We start from the raw sequence: 24,253 nt of genomic DNA, 5'->3' as shown, positions 1-24,253 counted from the left end.
TTGCTTTTTATTTTTTATGATAAAATCATAGTCAGTTTGGATTAACATTTCTAATAAGCGAACTTGATAAATGTCAGTTATTGGCTACATCCCAGAAACCTTACTAACCTTAAGGAGGCTCGTGGGTATACGATTTTCATAAAAAAATAAACATTTATTTTTCATAACAAATTTTATATATTACCTTTAGCAGTTGTTACTTTATCATATGGTACAAAAATCATTCCAAAAAATTAATTCGTGTGACTTTTAAAATGTAGAAATCATTGAAAAAGCGCCAAATTATCTCTCTTTGGTGCAAAAATGCCATTTTTTGGCATTAAAATTGAAAATCCTTTTTTACTCATTGGTGACCTATATTTTTTATTGTTGTTTTCGAATAAGCTGTACATAAACTAAATAATTGTAAAATGTTAGCGATTTTTGTAATTTAGTTCATTTTTTATTTCGATTTTACCGCTAGTTCTCCTATTAGTTCAACAGAAAAAAAGGACATTAACGAGGACCACATTTTTAGCTCACCTGGCCCGAAGGGCCAAGTGAGCTTTTCCCATCACTTTGCGTCCGGCGTCCGTCATCGTCGTCCGTCGTCTGTCGTCCGTCGTCCGTCGTCCGTCGTCGTTAACTTTTACAAAAATCTTCTCCTCTGAAACTGCTGGGCCAAATTAAACCAAACTTGGCCACAATCATTATTGGGGTATCTAGTTTAAAAAATGTGTGGCGTGACCCCGCCAACCAACCAAGATGGCCGCCATGGCTAAAAATAGAACATAGGGGTAAAATGCAGTTTTTGGCTTATAACTCAAAAACCAAAGCATTAAGAGCAAATCTGACAGGGGTAAAATTGTTTATCAGGTCAAGATCTATCTGTCCTGAAATTTTCAGATGAATCAGACAACCCGTTGTTGGGTTGCTGCCCCTGAATATGTAATTTTAAGGAAATTTTGCTGTTTTTGGTTATTATCTTGAATTTTGTTATAGATAAAGATAAACTGTAAACAGCAATAATGTTCAGCAAAGTAAGATTTACAAATAAGTCAACATGACCGAAATGGTCAGTTGACCCCTTTAGGAGTTATTGCCCTTTATAGTCAATTTTTAACCATTTTTCGTAAATCTTAGTAATCTTGTAGAAAAATCTTTTCCTCTGAAACTACTGGGCCAAATTTAACCATAATCATCATTGGGGTATCTAGTTTAAAAAATGTGTCCGGTGACAAGGCCAACCAACCAAGATGGCCGCCATGGCTAAAAATAGAACATAGGGGTAAAATGCAGTTTTTGGCTGATAACTCAAAAACCAAAGCATTTAGAGCAATTCTGACAGGGGTAAAATTGTTCATCAGGTTAAGATCTATCTGCCCTGAAATTTTCAAATGAATCAAACATTCCGTTGTTGGGTTGCTGCCCCTGAAATGGTAATTTTAAGGAAATTTTGCTGTTTTTGGTTATTATCTTGAATATTATTATAGATAAAAATAAACTGTAAACAGCAATAATGTTCAGCAAAGTAAGAACTAAAAATAAGTCACTATGACCAAAATAGTCAATTGACCCCGTAAGGAGTTATTGCCCTTCATAGTCAATTTTTAACAATTTTCTTAGAATTTGAAGATTTTCAATAACATTTTCCACAGAAAGTACTGTTATAGATAGAGATAATTGTAGCAGAGCCTAAAGGAAGACTGAAAAAAGATTATAATTGTTTTTTCCAATGCTTATCACGTGTATCGTTGTTTTAAAAGAACTTTTAAGGAGAAGTGAAAAAAAAATTCAGATTTAAAACTAAATAATTATTGTGGCTACAATTCCTGATATGACTGCTCTGGTATCTATTATGTTTCAGTTGAAAGGAATAGGTTCAGTAAGACCCCTTTTTGGTCGCAAAATATAGCAGTTTTACAAAATTGTTAAAATGTTTTTGACAATACAATGCACATATATCCTGTACTAGCACCAGTAAATCATGCTAAATTACTGAAATCGTCACAATTCAAGCATTTTAGTTCAATTTTAGACGGTTTTCGTGTAAAACGAAAGTGGCCACATTCGTGTTCATCCTTAATATTGAAATATAAGTTGTATTTGGGGATAATACATAACATATATATTAAAGGATGAACACGGATGCGGCCACTTCCATTTTTTTTCAAAAACATCTGAAAGTTACATTTTTCGGCATACTTGGTAGATTTTTCATATTTGAGCTTGAATCGGATCGTTTTTAATGACTAAATCAGTTCAAATCTTTCACATAAACTTATTAATTCAAATAAAATAGACACTTAAGTGTTTAAAAAGTGGTCAAAATCTTTTGTCAGGTGAACCTGAAATTTGAGGCCAAAATCGGTCCTTACCGGACCTACTCCTTTGAGAAATTTAAATAACCAACATAACATCTTCTTCTTGTACAGGTGCAAATTCATCTTTAGCAACGGACAGATTCGAGAACATAAGCATGTTAAGTGAGTATTTGCTTTGACATTACACTCTAAATAAAGAATGTTAGTAAGTATATCAAAACTATTGTGATAATAACCTCATTTATATGAAGAAGTCAATCATAATTAACATAGAATCCTGTAAGAAATATACACAAGGAAGTGTGCATAATCAGGATCGATTATAGCAGGATTTCTCATGGAAAAAAACTACTGATAAAACTGGATTAATCATGATTGTTTGTGCATGAAGATGGATTAAAGACCCATTGATGGCCTTCAAATATTGTCTTGTTTTTAATCTTTTTTTTTAATTTTTTTTTTACATATTCACCATTTCCATTCTAAATTATAATGAATCTTTTATCAATGTGTAAAAATGATGGTAGTTGTTTGACATTGAAATTTAAATTGAATATTATAGATTTTCCTAACTTGAAGAAACTTGCTGTGTATACGGACATTTTGATTTTACATGAGCCATCAGAATACAGCAAACGTTATGATGATCAGCCTGAGCATACAAATAAAGAAAAGCAGGATGTTCAGGACAACGAGAGACCATCGTCAATAAAAGATGTTGAGGGAGATCCTAGAAAAGTTCTAAATGATGAATGGAAGACTTTTTTCAAATTTCAGCCATTGACAAAAATTCGTAATTATTTCGGGGAGAAAATTGCCTTTTATTTTACCTGGTCTGGTTTGCTAATGACGCAATTATGGGTGCTAATGATATAAGGTATGGCTATCTTCATATTTGGATTACTATATAGGTAATTATATTTTTTTTATTTTTCTTATCACTTTTATGTTTCTTTTGGTTCTTTATTCCCGCAGTTGTAATAATTTTGTTTGACTAATAAACCTGTAGCTAGTAAGCACAAAATATAACAAACGGTCCTTAAAGGGGCATTAACTGTCCAATTCATGTTCACCAATTCTAATCAATTCCTCATATTTGATCCATCATAATATAAAACATATATCAAAACTTTTAACAGTCTAAATAAAACAATAAACAAGGCACAGGCATGAAAATACGTAGCTTCGTTTCGTGTGTATTTGTGTCTAGACGCCATCTAAATATTTATCGAGTTGACCTCTATAGTCATCCGATGACCATATAAGCGATGTAAACATAAATATAGATATAAATAGATTAACCAAACACGTGCTGTTGGATTATTCTAGGTCTATTTTTTCAAATAACAGATAAAAATTAAATGTTTATCATCGTTTTTACCTGTATTATAATGTTTATTTGTGGATTAAATGAGTCAATAAAATAATTTACCTTTGTTTCACTTTCAATGTTGACATTCTCTTCCTTTATATAACTTTACATATACAATTCACGATTTAACCATCTCAATGAAAGCTAAGAATGATGACCATATAAGCGATGTAAACATAAATATAGATAAAAATAGATTAACCAAACACGTGTTATTGAATTATTCTAGGTCTATTTATTTTCATATAATTACATTAGATGTATGTTTCATTATAATATTTTATTCTGATTGACCAATTGCACATCACGTGTTATTCCGTAAGCAGTTGCAATGCTCAATACAACTTTTCATTCATGATAACACGTGCTCCAACAATAAAGTGCACAGGTGAATTAAATAATAAAATATATAGAATTCGTGTTTTTATGATCATAGGTAAATAATGTAATTATAAGTATTGAATGCTTCTTTTTGTAACTTTATAGGGTTGTAAAAGCGTTGACCGTGCGTACATTTTTAGAATGAAGCGCTTACGCGCTTCATACAAAATGTACTTCGGTCAACGCTTTTACACCCCAATAAATTTACAAAAAGAAGCATTCAATTCTTAAATAACAGATAAAAAGTAAATGTTTATCATCGTTCTTACCTGTATTATAATGTTTATTTGTAGATCGAATCAGTCAATCAAATAATTTACCTTTGTTTCACTTTCAATGTTGACAATCTCTTCCTGTAAATAACTTTACACAACAATTCACGTGTTATCCATCTCAATGCAGGCTAAGGGATTAAATTAAAGTTTACATGAATACGTATTCAATGAGGTCGAATTATTCTATTGCAGGTGAATAATTCATAATTAATGTTTTTGACAAAATTAAAAATCATTGGCTACTAAAAAGGAATAAATATTTCACTATTTGTATTTCATTACTGATTGACCCCCAAAGAATAATATATTAGGTTTTTCATATATCTCGTAGCTAGTGTCCCTTTAAGAACAAACCTTAATTATGGATTTTTTTCAGCGAAAATATAGAGAAAAATAAAGACTTTCATAACTAACATGTGAACAAAAGAAATACAATCAAGCCTTTGTATTTTGATTCCAAATATTTTTTCTTTTCTTTCTATTTCATATATTGGAACGCAATTATTTATTGAAAGGAAATTTAAAAGTAAAGATAAATCTAATGTTTATACGCAATAACTGTATTTTTAGAAATACTATGAGACAATTCATGGTTTAAATGATCGAATCGGCAAGTACAGATCGATGTGTCGGGTTAATCATTTTATATATTTTAACTTTTTTTATACAGTGTCATTAATGAAACAGATAATTCAAGGTAATACATGGTCGTTTGTTAGTTTGTGTGGTTGTCTTCAATATCACTGTCTGCGATCGTTATTATATCTTGGCTACCAGCATTGTAAGTTGGATTAGACAGAAATACATAGAAAGTACAAATAACTTTGACGGGAAAAATCCTGAGGTCAAGCACATACGATCAGGGTTTGAAGGAGTAGGTTAACATAAAGATCTACTCTGTAGATAAACCACTTTTATCATTTAGGCACCACACATTAAATTATAAAAAAATTAACAAAAGGGGTTCTTAAACTTTTTGTGAGGAATATTTCTTTCGTTTTTTTCTAATTGAATGCAGCATGATATTTTGATGTCTTCAACATGTTCAAAGAAAAAGGAAAATGCAGATAAATCAGTAAATCTAGTAACTAAATATAAACATTAGATGTCAGAATGATAGGGCAATGCATTGTTAAAATAATCGTGTTTACGAAATTGAAGATCGATTTGATTTGGTTAAACTGTTCATATTGTACTTTCTTTTATACAGTGCCATTAATGCAACAGATAATTCAAGGTAATACATGGTTGATGGTATGTTTGTTTGTATGTATTCGATGTCTATGGTAATTGTTATATGTTATCGGCCAGCTTTTGTTTAGTTTGTTCATTCGGAAACACATAGAAAGATAAACGACGTTTTTCAAAATCCAAATTACTAAAAGCTGGTAGTAAGCACACACGAAAAGTGTTTGAAATTGACACAAACAGGCCAAATTTTACAGACTAGCGAACCCTGTAGATAAAATAATAAAATCATCAAAATACTGAACTCCGAGGAAAATTTAATCGTTAAGACACCACGTCTCCCTGTAAGACATAATGGAATGCTTTATATATTTTGAAATTCAGAAAAACAAATTAAGTAGACAAAACAATATAATGACTAAGTAGTTTTTGTATACAAATGATCTTTAAATTTTGATCAGATATGATTTTTCCATAATTTTCAAAAATCAAATATGCAGATAAACCTAATCATTTTTTTTAAGACGTTATTGGTAAAATTAATCAAATTCAGTCAATTATTGATTTAATTTTTTGTTCAGGTTAATAATTTCATTTTTTTTCTTTTTTTCAGTGCCGTGAATACAACAGATAACTCCAGGTAATTAAAGTTAATTAACTGTGTCATATCACATTTATTTGTTCAGTCTATATTCACTATATTCAGTTAAACCATTTCAATTGATATTTTATAGTATTTCTTTCTATCTTGTGATGTTAAATACTGTTATCACTAAGGATAAAAGTTGTTACCTTTTAAACATTTAAACCCGCTGCATTTGTTTTCATATCTCCTTCGGAACTTGATTTTCATTTGTCGTTCGTTGATGTGGTTTATAGGTGTTTCTGGTTATGTTTTTTCATAGATCAGACCTTTGTAAGTTTTGTCTTCATCATACGGAATCAAGCATAATACCTTCCGTCATGGCTTTAGTATCATACAATACATGAGAATAACATAACTATGCACTGCGTAGATACATGTACCAATGTTTTATTGATTAGATAAAAGAATAATGTTTGTGAAATGTTTTTATCAGAGAAACTGTTAATGTTAGTGGGTGTTGTTAATTCAATACTTTTCAGACTATTTGATTGTAGCAAGTAAAGCCCCGGTTACAACAGATCGTAAGATTTTTTGTCATGGAAGATCTATAAAATAGTTGTCATGGCACTGTCGTGCAAAAAGTCAAAATACTATTTCGAGTAGTCACATCAGCTACGTCATGTCCACGATGGTTCCATGAGACATTAAAAATATGTTATTGTACTGTTGTGTGATTGTCACAAGTCGTTAGGACGACAGTCGTGCAACAGTCGTGCAACAGTCGTGCGATAATCGTACGACAATCGTGAGTTGTTTTTTTTTCAAGTTTTCATGTATTGGGATGCGCTTGTTACTGTCGTACCACTGTCGTACGACTGTTGTGCAAATATGATGCGTGTGGCGACTCTCAGGAAAAGCTCTTGAAACATGCCAGGCTTCATCCGCATGAATCCAACAAAATCACCGGCAGATTCCTGTTCCAACTCTTGCATCAGTGTACTATACTGCCCCCAAACATCAGACGCCGTTCGATCCATGGCTTAACCCACCAACGTCGGGTGTTCCTATATTATTAACGGGCTCGAATCAACGCTAACATGACTCTGTTTTGCTCTTTTTAGAGTCCGGCAAGGCACCTATTCAACAGGGTCAAACATAATCGTTCTGAAGGAAAAGCCGTTTTCTTTAAACGGTAAACGGTATGTTCTTCCAAACATGCATTACCGCTGAATTGTATTCTTCTAAATAAAACGTAAATATGCTGCACGACGGAGGTACCACTGTCGTACGACAGACAATCAATGTTGTGCGGGCATCGTACGGAATTTGGTAATCATGAAAAAATCGTGCGATTGTATCACGAGTGTCTTCCGACAGTCGTGAGATATTCGTACGATTCTTCTGCGACGATTGTTTTATTTAAATTATTTATGTTGGTACCCACGACAATGTGTTTAGCGCACATTTGTCGCACGACTGTTGTAAGACTCTCTCACGACAGCAGTAATACGACAACAAATTGTAGAGAAAAAAAGGTGCATCTCCAATCGTATCACGACACAAAATTTCGTGCAATTGTCGTACGACGATCACAAATGACGCGGGATTTGAACAAATTTCATGTCGTAGAGCTGCATAGATGTGTCGTGGGTTCGTTGTAGCTAGGGTTTTTATGTTTCGTAGATTTTTTAGATAATTTAGTATTTACAAAGGTCTGTCGTTTCTGTAATATTTAAAAAAAATATATTCTAAAGCAATTTTCACATTTTACGAATGCCAAGATGTTTCCTAACAGTTGTTGTTCATTACTTTGATGTGTTTGAGCTATTTTGTGATTTTACTTTTTGCATAAAGCTATTTTGAATTGACTCGTAAAGAATTTTTACCACCTATTATTGCAATTCCGCAAGTAGAAAAATTAGATATACTATAGGTAAAGGGATTATCATACGCACTGGTCAATTACTATGTGACATTTTAAGTGAAAAAATAAAACAGTAAAAACGACCAAATCCAAAAAAAAAAAAAAAAACAGCGCGTAAAAAAGAACAGCTTAAAAATGACTCAGCAAACGCATATACACCAGGGGAATTTCAAAATAGCATGGAAAACAGCTATGATACTGGAAGTATTTCTCCTGTATAATAACTTCATGAATTAAATAAGATGATTCTTTTTCACATTGAAATAATTTAATTTTGTAAAGTTTAGTCAGTCATTTAACTTATTTTTCTTATTTATTAACTAGGGTAACACCATTCTTGACAGTCGTCTACGAAGCGTGTGACAATGTAATCACACCATTTTATGCTTTCATTATATGTGTCTGGGGTAAGTTTAATAATTGAATCTTTTTGCAAAGGCTGTTTGATTTAATGTTTTTATGAAGTAACTCCAGTACGTCGACTCAAAGATGAGATCAATATTCTTTTCGTTCTATCCAATAATATCGAGCATACAGTACCTGACTTATGATACTGTACTGTATGCAAGTACTTTTCTCAAATTGCTCAAAATATACAGAGACTTTGATAACAGTGATCTTACAACGCTCGAGTGAAAACCAAAATCAACAGTTAACTTTACAGTGTTTATATTATTGGTAATTACAGCTTGCGTACATTCAAACATTCAAAGAAAACCTATATAAAATATTTTGTCAAATAGTCAGTAGTGTAGTAATAAACGGAAAGAACAACGTGAGCTTTACTTAAGTAAACAAATCTACATGATGTTGATGCAGAATGTCTAATTAATTAAACTTAAACAAGATACGGCTGTCCTCGCGACAAATGACAAATTGTGTTGTACATTCAACATGTTCAAGAAAATTAGAAAAAAATAAGCAAACAAGTATTTCAATAAAATCAACCAAACAATCAATTAATTAATGAAAATAAAAGTCAGAAATGTCTTTTTCTTCAGGAACAATATTTCTTAATGTATGGAAGAGAAAAACTGCTTTATTAGCCTATAAATGGGCAGTGGATGGATTCGAAGTGACAGAAACAAACAGACCAGAGTTTAACGGAACAGAACGAAAAGAAGTAAGAGATATTTGTTTTACTCTGTTTACGTAATTAGTATGGAAATAAAACATAAATTCGACTATTGTCAGTTAGGCTTTTATTCCATATAAATTATACATCCAAAAGTCACTTATTTGCACTACAATAGTCAAAAAGTCTGAAAAGACCAGTTTTTGTCTGAATTTGCATGAATTTTTACTCGACATTCTTAATTTTTCTGAATAATTTTAAAAATTCTTGATATAGTATGAATTTGTCTAGTAAGGTTCTTGATTTTTCTTGACAAGTGTCTTGACAGTATGAACATTGTCTTAAAATTTCTCGACACTCCTGTTTCATCTGATAAGAGTCTGGATTAGTCTCGACCAAATCTTGACTATCTTAAATTTGTCTCGGTCTGTCTTGACATATTCTTGACATTCTTAATGATGACTGAATATGTCTTGACATATTCTTGACATTCTTAATAATGTCTGAATATGTCTCGACACATTCTTGACAGTCTTAAATATGTCTTGACACTATCTAAACAGTATAAATTTCGCCTGAAACGTGTACAGACTTATTCTGCACTGTTTATGACAATCTATTGCTATCATATACTCCTTTTTAATATGGCTAAACTAAACTTTGAAGAATCAAGGATTAAATTGGTATAGTAAGATACCCTTTTGGTGCAACTAAGTTGGAATACCCTGACTAATCCCCCATGAAGTTTAATTTTGATTTATTTTTATTAGACGTTTAATTAATTGTTTTCACATGGAATAATAAGTCGAAATGACTGACAAACAGCATTTAGATTTTTGCCATTCATAAAACTGCCAGTCAAATTTGCTCTACTAAAATAGGCAGTTTTAAAATGTGACCAGTTGTCTCTTTTGGACCCCATATTCATCTTTAGGGTTTGTGTGGGTACATTAAGAAGGGGGGGGGCTTTCGTGTATGTCAAAGAATTTGTTCTCATCTTGGTTCAAAAACCTTATTAATTTTTTAGAACAACCCAGAAACATTTTTTATTCAAATTTGAGTGTTGGAGTGTTGAGTGTTGAATTTTATAATTTTTAAACAAAAATAAATATTTGTGATAACTCCTTTCTAAAAAGAAAAAAAATGTTAAAATCTATATTATGCATGTCTGATTGAACCCATTATAAATACATTTTTGTTTTATTATTCCTGGAGTAGATAATCATTTTCTTTGAATCTTTGGGAATTGTTGAATTTATTTTTTTGTTAAAATAATTAACTTTTTAATTTTGATGAAAAAAATCCATTTTAATTCTATTTTTTTCATCAAAATGATGATTTTCATAATTTTCATCTATCAACAAATTTTTTAAATTATAGTGGCATGGTTGGTTAACTAATAAGTTATATGGCTGATTACATGTAAATCAGTAATTTTTATTTGATTGTTGCGTGTACTCTGGGTAGTGGAATACCTTAATTTTATGGGGAACATCCTGTCCATGTGTAATACTTAACATATATTCCAACAGATGTCATTACACAAATTCTTCTTCTCAGTGGTGTAGCTTACCTCCTGTTTATACCGAGGCAGGGGGTCAGCCCCGTAAGCTATCGAGGTTTTTACAATTTGAACAAGAAAAAATCGTTAAAAATAGTTGCTGTTCAATGTTATTTCATCATAATAATGTTAATTATATGCCTTACTATCTATACTCAAAGCTATGAAAATAACAAAATACGTGAAGTATCACATTAGACAACCAATGAAAAGTCAGTTTCCTGCTAGCAGTTACAGAAAGCAGGAACATATATATTGACATACTGTTCCCAGCAGAAAGCCAGCGCAAATGCCAAATGGCTCCCAATATATTTCCAAGCCGTAGTACACTCTAATATAGTTGGCTGTACCTAACTGTGACATGAGTTAACGTCATATCACAAGAAATCATGACCTTGCTCGGTGGATAGAAGAAATCTGTACAAAATGTTCAATACAGAAAAAACAAACGCAAATATTAAGGTTTATTTGTAATAAGTTTTGTGATGATCATTTATTTTGTCGTAGGTCACGAATCAACAAATTATAGATAATCACCACAAAATGACAGCTCGATTTAACAAACGAATTTTAGGATAAACTAGGAGAAAAACATATGCTTCATGTAAAGTGTAGCACGGCACTTGTTTTAGTGGTGTATTCCTTCGAAGGTCTTGAAATTATATATTGAATGATTTTTTACTTTTTTTATCATTCACGATGAACATGACAACCGGCGAATAACTAAGTAACATTTACTTGATTCTGAAGTCTTCATTATAAATGAACAGTATTTGGTTGATTTTTTTATATATAAAATGACATTATGTATTAACTAACAGACATATTTCTCTGGAATTAGTGATTCCTTTAAATATTTTAAATACTGCTTGTGAAAACGTACTATGAACTTAAAATAGCGAGAACAAAACTTGAGAACCACAACATATAAATTATTTTCTGTGCACTATGATATATAGATGCATATTTTGTTTTGTTTGTTACCAGAGTCAATGAACATAGTCGTAGGGGAACATGTCAACGGTTATATAAATGAGGGTTTGAATGCTTAGAATGGGATTATCAAATATTTATTTTTTAATCATTGTCGCCCATAATTTGATTTTCCTTTATTTTATAACTTTTTTAAATCCATATTCTTTTAAATTTAAATTAATTTCAGGGCCGATTTTTCTGTTTTCTTAAAACCTCACTCAGGCCCTCATATACTAGAAATTATTCTGACACAAATTTAAATAATATACCTAATTCAATGGTAAAGTGATTTGATCGGGTGACTCGTGAGTTGGATCCTCATCTATTCTATTCACTGTTTTCGCTTGCAATGGGGACAAAATAAATCTGTTGTCGATTTCCTTTATCTCAGACAAACTTGAATAACAGAAAACTACCGTAAAGGGGTTTTCCAAGTAGAGGAGGGAAAATTAATTCAAATGTTCCCATCAGTCTTGAATAATTCGTAAAGGGTATGAATCAATAACCGCGCCAACAAGACATAACAAGTTGCTATATTATTGTTTAGTAGCCAGTTTGCTGCAATAATCATTTAACAGAAAATACAGTGAAGGATTTCTTTCTTTTTTTTTTACCGGTTAGTTTCCTCGGTTGCCTCAACGTAAGCTACGCCCCTGCTTCTGTTAAATGAATGATTGTATATCATCATAATTTGCTATTTATATAATCCACATATTTGTATAATAATTATATACCGTATTAACATTGAATATTATGAATGTAGAATGAACTTTGTCTACAGTATGATTGGTTTTAATCATTTAATTTATAAGATTTAGGAACCAAAATAGGTAATTGTTTAAAAACCTACATTTAAATTGTTTTATATCAACACATCCACATTTAAATTATTTCATACATTAGATTTCATATATATAGCCATTTTTGCCTTTGTAAAAATATTTTAAGATACCCAAATTCTCAATTATTTTATATGCCCAACTTTCATACAACAGTATTTTATATAAAGAGAAATTAAGATTAAAGTTATATTATGAATATTGGTCATGATTTGTAAAACTCAGAACTGTCAAGTAAATTTAAGACACAATTGAAAATGTTCAGAATATGTCAAGCCATACTGAGAAAAAATAAGAATGTCAAGAATATGTCGAGAAATTTCAAGACAGTATTCAAATGTCAAGAATTTGTCAAGAAATTTTAAGACCAAATTCAGAATGTCGAGAATATGTCGAGTGAATTTCATACAAATTTAAAATAAATGAGAATTTGTCAAGAAAAATTAAGACACAAGTCATACTTTTGGAGAATGTCGAGTAAAAGTTCATGCAAATCAAGACAAAAACTGGTCTTTTCAGACTTCTAGACTTTTGTAGTGTTGCTACATAGGTGTTTATTTTTTCCCGTGTTTGTCCTAATGAGTTATCTAAATAGCATATACAGGCACTGTGAATATGGGTGTATACCCTCAATATGTCACTCAAATGTTTTGTTGACAAAATACAATAGCAATACAGGAATGGTACTGAAACTAGCGACAGCAGTTTCCAACATTTTGAAGTTAGATGAACAACTAAAGACGTTTAAATTGTTGGAATATGCACGCTCAGAATTTACGGGAAATGTTTTTTTTCAACATGTTTTGCCTTTATCTCACATTCATGATGATATTTTTTCCAAGGGATAGTTAGGAATGCTTTCCTTAAACAAAGAGAGTTCCAGTGTGAATGCAAATAAAACGAATTTTTAGATATAAATGAAGTATTTTATAGATGCATATTTTAAGATTTACTGACACGTTCAGAATACGTGTTTTTACTTATTTAATGAATTGTTCAGTACTTTAATTATTTCAATATGCTATAAGGCATATAACTCTGTCTCTATATATATAGCTAGCATACAGGTAAAACTATAAAATAAAACTGTTAAAACATGTAAAATTTAATGCATTCCATATATTAGTTTAAAATATAAATTAAAATTTATATTACACTCGTAAGTTATTTTGTTGCTCTTAATTGTAATAAGTGCATGGAAGATTCTACTGCGCCATAATTTGATCATCTAAACAGAATCACATGTATATACCACTATAATGATTTATTTATTGTTGTTTACACACGTAAAAAGTAGCAAAAAAGAACTAAACGTTATTCCGAGAGAGGCACAGTGTTTAAGAGCAACTTCAACCTGAGGCCTTCATTTAACAGTGTAATAACCTGATGGAATGAATTGCATACAGTACTTATATATTTTTCCGTACATAAACTAAAAAAAATGAAGTATAAAAAAATATGCCAACCTTTTATTTTAATTTTCACAACGCGTTTATTTTAAAAGTTTTCCAAATCCAATATATCCAATATATCCAAGAAAATGCCGGATTAAATGATTTCTGTTACACATTTTTTAAACAGAATCGATCACCTTTGTTTTACCAGCCAATTAATCTGCCACAGATAAAGGCAACAGTAGTATACCGATGTTCAAAACTCATCAATCGATAGGAAAAAAACCAAATCCGGGTTACAAACCAAAACCGAGGAAAACGCATTAAATATAAGAGAATGACGACACAACATTAAAATGTAACACACAGAGAAACGAACTAAGCATTAGACAAAATCCGATGAGAATAACACATATAACTCCAAAACTAAATACACGAATTTGGGATAGAAAAGTACCGTGACACGTCTTATAATAATGTGAATTCACACTCAAATATAACAGGAAACAAACGACACAAAAGAAACACAACGTTTAAATATAACACACACATAAACGAACTATAATATAACAATGACCATAGCCCTGACTTGGTACAGGACATTTTTTTAAAGAAAAAAATGGTGGGTTGAACCTGGTTATGTGGCTTGTTAAACCTCCCGCTTTAAGGGCAATGTTAAATATAACATTAAAATGACAACATAACATTACAGGACTAAAATACAAATTAATAGGAAAACATATTAGACAAAGCAACACACGAATAATAGCTAACAAAAGGCACTAGGTTTGAAATTCAATACGCCAGAAGCGCGCCTCGTCCACACAAGACTCAAATACCAGTTACAAAAGTTCGAAAGTCAAAACAAGGTCAAAGTTGTACAGCACCGAGGATCAACAGTTCAAAAAGGTTGTGCCAAATACGACTAGAGTTTCTGCTTGGGATAAGAACATCATTAGTATTTAAAACAATTTATGCTTTTGCAGTAAATTTTATAAAATGATAATATAAAAGATATACATGATAAAACTTAAGTATTAACTAATAACAGAAAACAAATAAAATTGAGAATTGAATGGAGAATGATCCAAAGAGACAACAACCCGAACAAAGAGCAGACAACAGCAGAAGGTCACAAACAGGTCTTCAATGCAACGAGAAATTCTTGCACCCGGAGGCGTCCTTCAGCTGGCCCCTTGACAAATATATACTAGTTCAGTGATAATGAACGCCTCACTAAACTCAAAATTATACACAAGAAACTAAAAGTAAAAATAATACAAGACTTACAAAGGTCAGAGATTCCTGACCTGGGACAGGCGCAAAAATGCGGCGGGGTTAAACATGTTTGTGAGATCTCAACCCTCCCCCTATACCCCTAGCCAATGCAGAAAAGTAAACGCATAACAATACGCACATTACAATTCAGGTCTAGAGAAGTCCGAGTCTGATGTTAGAAGATGTAACCAAAGAAAATAAACAAAATGATAATAATACATAAGTTACATCAGACAACTAGCAGTTAACTGACATGCCAGCTCCAGACTTCAATTAAACTGATTAAAAAATAATGTCTTCATCATATGAATATCAGGCACAATCCTACCGTGAGGGGTTTAGTATCATACAATCATAACATATGAGAACAACATAACCCGTGTCATGCCAACAACTGGTTTTTAAATAAATGTGCTTAGTTCAGATGCAAAGACCCTATTATTAAGTGAATCAATATTAACGGCAAAATATGCAATCTTTAATGACCTGACAACAGTATCGTAACTATATCCCTTCTTAATAAGTATTGTTAGCCCCTGAGGTGAATATTGACATTTTTGTGCTTTATAAAGAATATTTCCATAAAATATTGGATGTGGAATACCTGAACGTATAATAAGTATTGTTAGCTTCTGAGGTGAATATTGACATTTTTGTGCTTTATAAAGAATATTTCCATAAAATATTGGATGTGGAATACCTGAACGTATAAGAAGTCTGCATGTTGAGCTATATTTACGAATGATGTCCTTATACCGATGGTAAAATTAAGTAAATGTTTTGACTAGTTTGTGATATCGAAAACCTTGGTGTAATAATTTTTCAGTAGTAAATAAATTTCTCTCGTTAAAATGTAAAACATTTTACATACACGAGCGAATCGTACAAGTTGAGATATATAAACACTGTAAGATGGTGACAAGGGAACATCTTCATATAAACATGATAAAAAGGGATAAATACCGATAGGAAATGAAAAGTCATCTATTTTATCATAAATTTTAGTATTAAGCTTTCCGTTAATGATATATATATCACGATCGAGGAAAGAGCAGTGGTCATTGTTAGTATTAGCTTTATTTAAAGTAAGTTCAACAGGATAAATGTCTTAAGCATACAAGTCGTCATTTTTGAGAGCCAAAAATCATCCAAATATCTAAAAGTATTATTACATTTGTGTATCAGATGTTGTTTCGACGGGTCTATGCTGATTTTTGTCATAAATTGTAACTCATAGCAATACAAAAACAGGTCCGCAATCAGTGGCGCACGGTTAGTTCCCATTGGAATTCCGATAACCTGACGATATACGGAATCTCCAAAGCGAACACAAATGTTATCTAGTAAAAATTCAAATGCAAATATAGTATTAAAGCATGTCCAATTGACATAGTTTTTTTTGTTTATTACTAATAAAAAATGACCCAAAAGAGTTTGAACATATATATTCACATTCTGACTTTTTAAATGCCCATTTAATTAGGTGTGTGAATTTTTTCTTAATGAGAATGTGAGGCAATGTGGTATATATGATAGAAAAATCAAAACGTTGAACAGATTCAAAATCTCCAATATAAGCATGCAATTTATCAAGTACTTCCAACGAGTTTTTGACACTCCAAAAGTAAGTAATTCCACTATTTTCGCAGGCTTTGTGTGAACAATTTATTATTAGGTTTTTTATTGTACCAAGTGTACTGGTAAGAAGAATAGATAATTTAGTAGTGGAACAATTGCTTGAAGACAAAATAAATCTATATTTGTAAGGTGTTTTGTGTAGCTTGGGAAGCCAATACATAGTTGTGACTTTCATTGTTTTTGGTTATGCTTGTAAAGCGGTAGCTAAAAGTTTATGTTTGTTACAGATGTCGTTTTTGTCGAGCCTGCAACTTTTGTTGCAGAAAGCTCGACATAGGGATAGTGATCCGGCGGCGGCGGCTACGGCGGCGGCGTTAGCTCATTTCTTAAAAGCTTTATATTTTAAAAGGTGGAAGACCTGGATGCTTCATACTTTGTATATAGATGCTTCATGTTACGAAGTTTCCGTCAGTCACATGTCCAATGTCCTTGACCTCATTTTCATGGTTCAGTGACCACTTGAAAAAAAAGTTCAAATTTTTTGTAATGTTGAATTCTCTCTGTCATTATAAGTAATAGGATAACTATATTTGATATGTGCGTACCTTGCAAGGTCCTCGTGTCTGTCAGACAATTTTCACTTGACCTCAACCTCATTTCATGGATCAGTGAACAAGGTTAAGTTTTGGTGGTCAAGTCCATATCTCAGATACTATAAGCAATAGGGCTAGTATATTCGGTGTATGGAAGGACTGTAAGGTGTACATGTCCAACTGGCAGGTGTCATCTGACCTTGACCTCATTTTCATGGTTCAGTGGTTATAGTTAAATTTTTGTGTTTTGGTCTGTTTTTCTCATACCATATGCAATAGGTCTACTATATTTGTTGTATGGAATGATTGTTAAGTGTACATGTCTAGCGGGCAGATGTCATGTGACCTTGACCTCATTTTCATGGTTCAGTGGTCAAAGTTAAGTTTTTGAGTTTTGGTCTTTTTATCTAATGCTATATATGCCATAGGTCAACTATATTTGGTGTATGGAAATATTTTATGATCTTTATGTCAGTCGAGCAGGTTTTATTTAACCATGACCTCATTTTCACGGTTCATTGCACAGTGTTAAGTTTTTGTGTTTTGGTCTATTTTTCTTAAACTATAAGTAATGTGTCAACTATATATGTTGTATAGAAGCATTGTTAGCAGTACCTGTCTGCCTGGCATGGTTCATCTGACCTGGACCTCTTTTTCAAGGTTCATTGGTCTTTGTTTAGTTATCTTGGTTAATGTTAAGTTTATGTGACAGTTGTAATAAAGCTTAGCTTTATACTTAGGACTATCAACATAATATCAATGATTAGTATAGAAGGCGAGACATTTCAGCGTGTGCACTCTTGTCTGAAAATGAAGTCAGTTGGAATGTTGAGGAATTGGTGATTTCTTTTTATAGAACCTCAATGTAAAATGTACGTCAAACAATTATGTTATAACATGGTAAACCAATAAACCAACACAAAAAAGACACACCTGACTTCTTCAAGGCTTCAACGCAAAACAAAAATGGTAAAACACAGCAGAAAAAGCACAGAACAACATAGACACTTAACAGGGAAAAAATATACGTAGACTAAACTCATCATATTTAACATGATTGAAATTTATATTTGCACTAGACGCGCTTTTCGTCTATAAAAGATCCATCAGGGACCCTCGAATAAGAAGCACCAGATAAAGTACGAAGTTGAAGAAGAGCATTCTGGACGTTTCATATTAATAAACTCATCATAGGTACCAGGACTAACTGTCATATTCCTGACGTGGTACTGGACTATTTTTAGAAAACAATTGTGGTTATAACAAAGTGTTTTTGCTACAAATTAGTAATTCATTGTATTTCACTGCAGCAGATTGTTTTTTGTAATGTATCTATTCATTTATTCAATACTTTGATAATTCTTGTCTGTCTGTATTGCAAACTTTTTTTCTTTTTAGCATCCAGTGACGGGGAATGACCACTGGTATTATCCAATGAAGAAACGGCTTACAAAGTTCCTGCTGTCTGGGTTGATTTTATTCTTCATATTATGTATTGTTTTGGCAAGTGTGATTGGTATCCTTATTGGCAAGGCGTTTGTTCGTTTGAAATACTGTTCAAACGACACTGACCAATGCTGTGTGCTTGTTACAAAACTTGGTTCATTTCTGCTTAACCTGATATCAATTTTAATATTTGATAAGGTAAGTAAAATGGATAACAGAAAAAAAAAGACAGTGCATCGCATTTAACAGCACTTCGGTGTTGATTTGATTATTATTATGTTGTCATTTTAATAAATTCCCTGTATACAAAACTTTGAATACTTAGAAAAACTAAGAAGTGTCTTATTTAAGGAAGAGATTACCTAAGCCGTATTTGGCACAACTTTTTGGACTTTTTGATCCTCAATGTTCTTCAACTTTGTCCTTGTTTGGCTCTATAACTATTTTGAGATGAGCGTCACTGGTGAGTCTAATGTAGACTGAACGCGCGTCTGGCGTACTAAATTATAATCCTTGTACCTTTGATAACTATTAACCAAAGTTTCAGGTCAAAATAACAAGAGTAAGACACCTTTCTTAAACCTGTGTGCGTACTTATATGCGATTCAGACACAAAGGGTTTACTTTTTACAGTTTGGCTTTCCCTTTAATTAAATTGGACATGTTTGATTTATATATTAACTCAGTTTTGACTTAATCTAGAAAGTGTATTATATATACCGTATTTAACCCTTTACGACATCATGTTTTGTTGATGACTTCAACTTTGCTTCAGAAAATGTTTTTACCTACTCAGGACTATTGCAGGAATTGTTCCGTTGTTTGACAGCTTTTTTATTTTGTTAGTTTTTCTTGGCCTCATCTTTTAAAATTGACTTGTAGTTCGGTATAATTGTTGTTAAACTCCACTCAGACAAATTGAGGTAAGCTTTGTTCAGCGACTTGACGATTGCACTATTTACAAATCGTATTAACACATACTGTGGTTTCATTAAATTTTTGGTACTAATTTTTGTGGATTGCGAAAAAAATCATTGATATATGATAATGTGCATACACGCCTTTTTTATATCATGTATATTGTGTCCTTCGTGGAAAATTATAATTCGTGGTTTGCCTGACCTACTTTACAAGTAATAAACTAGTTCGAATACTTAGACCACTAGAGTACCGTGCCCCACATTTCAAATATTTCTGATTTCGGACAGTATACATTGTAGTTGAGTTACTCGTGTATCGTCTTTAATGTTGTTTTTTTTCATTTTGTTTGTTTTTAGTGTCTACTGTTTGGTCTTGCACGATCTTGCTTTGTATTACATTTTTTTTAATTATTTTTTTTATGTTAAAGTAAATATGAAAAAAATTAGATATTTCATTTCAATAATTCTCGATAAAAATCAACTGTACTGCGGTATGCACATGAGTTATTTTGCTTATATAAAGTTAAAATTGATAAAAAAAATCCGAGCTTGTTGGAAAATACAAAAAAAAAAACAATATAATTCCAAAAATAATTCCAATATTCTATTACTGTACGCGTCTTTTATTTAAATAAACCTAAATTTTAGTTTACCTGTGATAATATGCACGTCAGGAAAAATACGTCATTGTCCTGTGCCGTTGGTCCATACAGAATACGCAACGTTAAGACATCGTTTGTGGTGTCAATATGTGCAATAGTCACGTAGTGTTGTCATTTTAGCGGTAATTTTATCATTGCTATATACACTAGAGGTTTTGTTAACCAGAATACAAGGTCAACTCAACAGTTTTATCTTGAAATATCATATTCACAGTCAAGAATATAAATAGAGGTAGCAGTAGTATACCATATGTTGTTATCGAATAGTCCGTTTGTATGTATTTTGGCGTTTATTTATGTTTCTGCTGTTCCGTTGTTTTCCTCTTGTAGTTGATTCTTAACCTTTGTTTGAATTTGAAACCCGGACTTGAGTTGTGATAATGACTTTTGAACAATAGTATACTTTTTAATTGAAACTGCAGACATTTCGTTATTTTCTAAAAAAAAAAAAAAAAAAAAAAAAAAAAAGAAGTACGGATTCAACATGTAAAAATTTATCAGTTTACCAATATGCAGCACCTGACATAATTCCTAATAAATTTTAAGATTCGTCGTCCACATCCTACAGTTTTCTATGTTAAAAAGTAAAATTACTGATTTGTAGATTAAACGCGCGTCTGGCGTAAATATAAAATTTTGGTCCTGGTATCTACAATGATCTATGAAGAGTTAATTTACAACCATTGGGTCGATACCACTGCTGGTGGAGACTTATGTCCCCGAGGGTATCATCTGCCAAGTAGCCAGTACCTCCGTGTTGACTTGCGTTATCATTGATATGTTCATAATTATAAATGAACTGTTAACAAAACTTTGTTTTTTTTAAAACTAAGGCTTTTCCACCTCATGGAATAAAACTATGAGGAATTTTTGGTCCTCAGTGCTCTTCAACTTCGTACTTTATTTGGCCTTTCAAACATTTTTTGATTTGAGCGTCACTGATTAGTCTTTTGTAGACGAAACGCGCGTCTGGCGTAAATATTATATTTTGGTCCTAGTATATATATATATGATGAGTTTATTTACAACCACTGGGTCAATGCCACAGCTGATAGAGATTTATTTCCCCGAGGTATCATCAGCCCAGTAGTCAGCACTTTTGTGTGGACTTGAGTTATCATTGATATGTTCATAGTTATAAATTAACTGTTAACAAAACTTTTTTTGAAAAACTAAGGCTTTTCTACCTCAGGAATATATTACATTAGCCGTATTAGGCAACACTTTAAGGAATACTGCTCCTCAGTGCTCTTCAACTTCGCACTTTATTTGGCCTTTTAAACATATTTTGATTCGAGCGTCACCAATTAGTCTTTTGTAGACGAAACGCGCGTCTGGCGTAAATATTAAAATTTCGTCCTGGTATCTATGATGAGTCTATTTACACTTTGGCAAACTTCTTTGTAGATTTATGTCTTAGTTGCTAGAAGGCTGACAGACTGGGGTAAGCATTATTTGTTTTTATGAAATTACATATATATTACGTACCGATTGAATCAGAACATATCAAATTATTGATCCGTTTTGATCCTTTTTATAATAAGAATTTAAAATCATGTCATCTGATTTATTTGACAGCATACTATATTAAAAGCCTTAAATACACTATTTACGTTTTTGAATTTGAAATACATAATAAAGACTAAACTTTTAATAATTTGTTAGCACTTTATTTCGAGTTACTAGCTTTAAGTAACTATCGTTTTTGATGATGTTTGTCGCAAACACGTTATTTTTCATAAGTGTTGAAAGAAGTACGAAATTTTGATTTGAATCATTACTTATATATACCTTTTTACCAAATGTTAGCGGTAATATTGACTTACATCGACAATGAAGGTCGGTTGAAAACTAAATTTTACGATAAAAGAGATGACTTCAGCTTTCCAATTGTGAACTATCCATTTCTAAGTAGCAACATACCAGCAGCACCTGCATACGGGGTATACATATCCTAATTGATACGATATTCCCGTGCTTACATTTGTGCTTACATTTCCTATCATGATTTTCTTGATAGACGATGGCTACTCAAAGTAACTTATTAAACCAAGCGTTCCAAATGGTAAAGTTGAAATCCCTTCGTAAGGTTTACGGACGACATCACGAGTTGGTTGACCGTTTGTGGTATAAACGTTTAACAAATGATATCAGATATGTTCGTTATGTAGTAACTACAATTCCCTTCCCTTTCATGAATGTGACCTACCGAATTAGACTATTTACCAGCGTTGTCATCTTGTTTTCGATTTATGAGTTTGACTGTTCCTTTGGTATCTTTCGTTCATCTTTTTAAACTATATTTCTTTAAAAATTATTGCTAGAGGTGATGATTTTGGGTAAAATAAATAAATAAAATGGCAAATTAAAATTTGCTGGTTAAAGTTATTATTTAAAAGTTTTTACGTAATTGTGCTCAGTTGTAGAATAATGATTTAAAAGTATGTTTTAATTCATTAATAGCGAAATCAATGTTTTTCCATTATGAAAAATAGTATTCAAAGGTTTTTATATATATACTTTTAAATTACTCATAACTTAATTTACAGGAAATATTAAAATTTTCACCATTAAAAGATATAAAAGTGATATTTCGTTTGTAATGTTTTTCCACATGTATGGAAAAATTTCATGCCACATGCTTATAATTCTTTAAAAAAATGTTAAAATAACGGCTTTTTGAAAACGATACGCAGCAATTGAAAGTGTTCATCTGAGAAGTAGATGCATATAAATTATAGAAATATCAAACAGTAACACCTGACAAAAGACAATAAAAGACTATTGTTTTTTACCACAATGGTATGTATTGAAGGATTTTATTTATCCAACATCAAGGAGTCTTGTGATGATATTTTAACACGAAATAGTTTTAAATGTATAAGAACAAAGACTTGGTATATATTATGTCGAGGTATAATCCAAGTCTTCCCTTAAACAATTTCCTTGGACGCTTTCAACATAATTATGCTATACGTCAGAACAAGCATGTCAATTTATTCCATCACAGGGTATACTCAGACGTGTTATAATTTTGTCATCTGGAAGTGAATGTATTATTTGCCCATATGCATATCAATTAATTAGTCAAATAATGTCACATAATAAGAAAACAATAAATATCAAAACCAAGGAGTAAACAAAGACTCACAAACCAAAGGACATTGACACTAACAGTTATAAATAAGAAATAAGAAACAACACGAACTACACTATAAACCGGGAGTGAAATGAGGTGCCGGAAGGGTAAGCATTTCCTGCACCGTATATGGTACCCGTTGTGTTATTTCTTTGTCCTTAGAAATGATTTGCATTGTGTATATTTGCAGAGAATCACAGAACACAGACATCTTATGATGATGCCTTGATTGTAAGATTGTTTGCCTTCAAGTTTGTTAACAACTACGCATCCTGTTATTATTTAGCATTTGTCAAAGGCGTATGTATATTTTCCCCCAACATATCCACTTTTATTACATTGTCTTATATTCATCAAATTTAAATTGTTTACAAACCGTTTGAAGGTAAAAAAGAATGAAACACCGAATGAGTAAGAGTAAGAGCAAGAAAACACACGAAAAAGTTATGGCATTACATTTTGAAATATAATATATTAAAAAATAAGCCCTTTTTTCAGAAAATCAAGTGTTAAAAGTTTTTTTATTACTATTTTTTTTTTATCATATACACATACCTTCATGTTAGATTAACTGAATTGACTTGAATAGTAGGAACAACTGTAGACGAAACGAGCGTCTGGCGTACTAAATTATAATCCTGGTACCTTTGATAACTATTTTAAAATGCCTTATGCATAAAATCAGGCCGAATCTATCCAGGGTTATGTCAGCTATATTAGAAAACAAACCCATAACATAAGACTCATCAGTGACGCTCATATCA

General features: G+C 31.7%; 1 long non-coding RNA gene across 1 annotated transcript; it reads left to right on the top strand.

Moving 5' to 3' along the window:
* Nucleotides 1-8,359: 8,359 nt before the first annotated feature.
* Nucleotides 8,360-23,867, top strand: LOC143043349 (uncharacterized). The gene is made up of 5 exons (XR_012968328.1): nt 8,360-8,436; nt 9,031-9,152; nt 18,721-18,966; nt 21,758-21,794; nt 23,680-23,867. It is a non-coding gene; the product is annotated as an uncharacterized LOC143043349 (long non-coding RNA).
* Nucleotides 23,868-24,253: the final 386 nt, after the last annotated feature.

The sequence above is a fragment of the Mytilus galloprovincialis genome, chromosome 8 (assembly GCF_965363235.1).
Source record: "Mytilus galloprovincialis chromosome 8, xbMytGall1.hap1.1, whole genome shotgun sequence".
In the NCBI taxonomy this organism is placed as follows: domain Eukaryota; kingdom Metazoa; phylum Mollusca; class Bivalvia; order Mytilida; family Mytilidae; genus Mytilus; species Mytilus galloprovincialis.
This window is presented reverse-complemented; position numbering and strand designations above follow the sequence as displayed.